Source organism: Silene latifolia, chromosome Y (assembly GCF_048544455.1).
Source record: "Silene latifolia isolate original U9 population chromosome Y, ASM4854445v1, whole genome shotgun sequence".
Taxonomy (NCBI): domain Eukaryota; kingdom Viridiplantae; phylum Streptophyta; class Magnoliopsida; order Caryophyllales; family Caryophyllaceae; genus Silene; species Silene latifolia.
Genome location: NC_133538.1, coordinates 298460422 through 298464606, shown reverse-complemented (window position 1 = coordinate 298464606; position 4185 = coordinate 298460422). Strand labels below are relative to the sequence as shown.

The 4185-nt window shown below is 44.2% G+C and overlaps 1 non-coding gene across 1 annotated transcript; it reads right to left on the bottom strand.

Moving 5' to 3' along the window:
- Nucleotides 1-647: 647 nt before the first annotated feature.
- On the bottom strand, nt 648-754 carry LOC141636007 (small nucleolar RNA R71). The gene has a single exon (XR_012540653.1). It is a non-coding gene; the product is annotated as a small nucleolar RNA R71 (small nucleolar RNA).
- Between the last annotated feature and the right edge of the window lie 3431 nt (nt 755-4185).

The following is a 4185-nucleotide window of genomic DNA, read 5'->3' as shown; positions in this document are numbered from 1 at the left end:
GGACATTCATTCCTTAAACTATTCTCATATTCTTTTTGTAGTTTCTTCTTATGCGCAGGTCACAGGGTGGTGAATTAGTACCTTTCAATCCTGAGATTGAGAATACCTTGCGTGAGTTGAGACGATCATCAAGGGTATTGCCGACAGAGAAAGAGTTGAGTACTCTATCTAGTTACTACGAGAACAAACTGTTCGAAGAAGATCCACCTACATCTCCTGCTTCTACTTCTTCAGCTGAGACAGTCACTTCTACAGACATTCCAATCATGGCTGAAGAAGCAACTATAGCAAGTCATTCTGAGCCGACAGCTGCAAATATATACAAGGGGTTCGAATTACCTGGAGCTGATAGGAAATTCGGACCGAAGCCTTCCTATATCAACTTAGTTGAGAGGAACCAGTTCGGGGGAGCTGCAAATGAAGATGCAGCCAAGCATATGGAGATATTTATCGATTATTGCTGCTCTATACCCCCGCCGACCGGTGTGACCCAGGACCCGATAAAGGAGACTATGTTTATATTCTCACTCTGTGATGCTGCAAGGGAGTGGTACAGAGATCTGGATCGAGCTGCTCATGGGATCACCGACTGGAATTCTTTGGCCTTGGCATTCTATAAGAAATACTTCTCTGCCTTGAAGACGAATGCCATTAGAGCTCAGATCACGAGCTTTAAACAGGGACCTGATGAGAACTTTCATGAAGCATGGGTCCGTTTCAAGAAGCTAGTGCGAACCGTTCCACACCATGGGTTCGAAAAATGGAGTCTTTGCAATCAGTTCTATAACGGGCTGTATGACGATCAGAGGGCTATCTTGGATGCTGCAGCCAATGGCCGATTTGCTGAGAATATGGGAAAAACTAAGGGGTGTTAGATCATTGATGACTTAGCCACCCATAAAGCTGAATATGGGAATTCGAGAGGCAATCAGAGGAGGAGTGCTGAATTCCCTTCTGTAGCTGCATTAGAGGCTCTCACGGCTAGGTTTGACAAATACGAGTTGGGAGGAGCTTCAAAAGGAGGGATGTATCATGTGAATGCTGTTTCAGACGGTCCTTTCATCTGTAGAAGATGTGTAGCTGAGGGACATGTCTCGGAAAATTGTCCTAGTCCCTTTGAGTCTTGTGCTGCCTTTCAACATTACAGGCAGACAAACACGTGCTATGAGCCGAATGTCCATCCCAACTTGAGGTGGAGTAACCAGAATGTTCTAAATCCGACTCAACCTCCACAGCAACAGCAGCAGCAGAGTTATGTGCCTCCCCGTAAGCAACAACAGTTTCAAAAACCTCCCTATGTGCCGCAGCAACAACAATCCCAAAATTCTGAGTTTGCTGAGTTGAAGAATATGCTGCAAAAGGTGTCCCAAGCTAGAGAGGCCGGAATGAAACTGCTAGAGAGCCAAATTGCTCAATTGGCTAGCAAGAATACCACTCGAGCTCCGAGGCACTTACCGACTCAGACGGACCAAAAAGAGACCCTTAATGCCATCACTTTGAGGAGCGGGTCCACCCTGGAGGGGCCTGCTATGATTCAGGATGCCCGTGAAAAAGATAAGCCGGAACCGAGTCAAAACAAAGCTGGAACGAACAAAGGAAAGAAAAAGGCTCCTGCCAGGTATGTCAGTTGATCGACTGACATACCCGGTCGATCGACTGAGGTGTAACAAACAGTAGCTTCTGGTACTGTTGAAGCCAGTCGATCGACTGACCTAACCGGTCGATCGACTGACCTAACCGGTCGATCGACTGAGATTGCTGCTGATAGTGAACCTTTTCGTCCTCCAATGCCCGATAAATTGAGGGATCATTTGTTTCGGGGTACGACTGCCCCGAAAATATTGAGGCCAGACCCACCGCGATGGGTCTGCATTGCAGTTCCGGCACGACCCAATGTCGATCAATGGTTCATATTTGAGACGGTCTGAAGAGGGGTCAAGCTTCAATAAGGAGAAGGTAGTGGACTTCCAGCCTAAGTCCACGGATGCCGGCATGCGAGATTTAGAGGAGAGGGCTAAGTTACTTCTTACAGCCCCATATCCAGAGCGACTAGTGCCAACGAAGGAACAGGTATCTTTCAATAAATTTGAAAAAGTTATTCGTAGCTTGAATTTACAAGTTCCTTTTCTCGAATTAGTAAACCAAGTACCCGCTTATACTAAATTCATGAAACAACTTTTATCTAAAAAGCGGTCACTTGAAACTGTGCATACTGTCGCACTTACTAAAGAGTCGTGTTCTTATCTAACCCACACTGCACCCCACAAACTAGAAGACCCAGGTAGCTTCTCCGTTCCTTGTAGCATTGGTACCTTTTCGATTGAGAAGGCATTATGTGACATAGGAGCCAGTATAAGTGTAATGCCCTTGAGTCTTGCTAGAAAGTTCAAATTAACTAGGTTCGCAGTGACCGACATGACAAGATCTGAGATGGTCGACCGATCTGCGGTCCAAATTATAGGAGTCTTAGAAGACATTCCCGTGCAAATAGGAAAGTTCTTCTTCCCTGTAGACTTCGTTGTACTTGATATGCCTGAGGATGCCCATATTCCTATCATACTAGGTAGACCATTTCTGCACACTGCTGGTGCAGTCATAGATGTAGGCTCGGGAACCTTGACCTTCAAAGTAGGGAAGCATTCCATTGTTTTTGCCCAACCTGCTAAGAAGAAAGACCCCATGTGGCCTGTGACTTGCAATACGGTTTCTGAAAAGAAATCCTACTTTGTGCTTCCTGATATGCCTGTCTCTATTCCTATTCCTGTCGTAACCCCTCCGCCCCAGATTGGGAGCAAATTGGAGGAAGATTTGTCTATTTCTGATATTGCAGGAGTTAGTTTGGGGAAGGGAGAGCCGTATGTTGCTCCAGCTGTGAAGGAGCCGATCATTTCACGAGGCGGTCTTGGTTGCCTTAGCTATGGCACTGATAAGGAGGTTGAAGATGAGCCGGTCAAAGCAACAGAGTCTGATCTGGATTCCGACGAGTCCGAAGAGGTGATTGCTTGGGATGATGTCCGACATGTTGACCCGTTGAGTCTTGCAGCCGATGGAAGTGAGAGTGCAGCTGAGAAGATGAGCACTATTGAGGCTACTTCTTGTAGCCAGAAGCCAGTCAAGTGGGCCATTCCATGGCCGTTCTTGATCACCTATTAGTTGATTGAGACTTCTTTAAAACATTTACATTTTATTTGCTTTCGTTGAACCTTTTTATTTATTGTTTTGTGTGCGCGAAACTTCGCCGTTTATGTTTGCTTAGGATTTTAAACTCTTTAGATGGTTACTTTGGGTTTTGCGCAATTTTTGGGCGCGTATTATTGTGCAATTGCAGGTTTTTAGACCTCATTAGCTCAAGTAATTGAGAAAATACGAAGAAATCAGAAGTTACAGCAGTATTTCCAGTCGATCGACTGGTCTGTATGGTCGATCGACTGGTCTACAGTTTCCAGGAGCTACTGTTCCTTTCACCTTGGTCGATCGACTGAGTGATGTGGTCGATCGACCGCCCTGCACTGCTGTACTGGTTCAAGATCTCTCCCCTGCTATGTTTGGTCGATTTGCGGAATTGAGGGAGTTTTCTACTCCACCATTATCTTCCGTCATTATTTATTTCTTCTATTTTTCTCAATTATGCACAAAATATCGCTTCTAAATTGTTTTCTCGGACTTATGCGTGGTTCTTTTGTCTTTTCAGGTCCTTATTGGTAGCACTGCTAGCTACTGAAACCTCCTAGCTCACGCTGGTTTGGGGAGGTTTCCTTTTGCTGCGTTTAAAGTCTTGTGAGTTCCCAAGTTATACTTCTTGTCATATTTATCTATTTTCTCGCAAATTCCCGTTTTTCCTTTTCTTTCATTACATGATTTTGCACAATGGGGACATTGTGCGATTTGGTTTGGGGAAGGGTTTTGCGTCGCATATCATTTGCTTGCATTCACGTTTACATTTTTTTTTGCATTGTTTTCTTCATTTCTCTCATATATAAAGAAAATTCCAAAAAAAAATTGAAAAATTTCATCAAAATTCAAAAATTTGCACGTTTATTTTAGCATATAGGTTGAGTCGGAACGGTAGTATTTCAATGATGACATTGCATTTGCAGTTGTTTATGCCTAAGCCGTGCTAAATGACATGTTATTAGTAGAATCAATTGCATAGTCTACGAGTTTTCGTTAAATTATTTGCTGAAC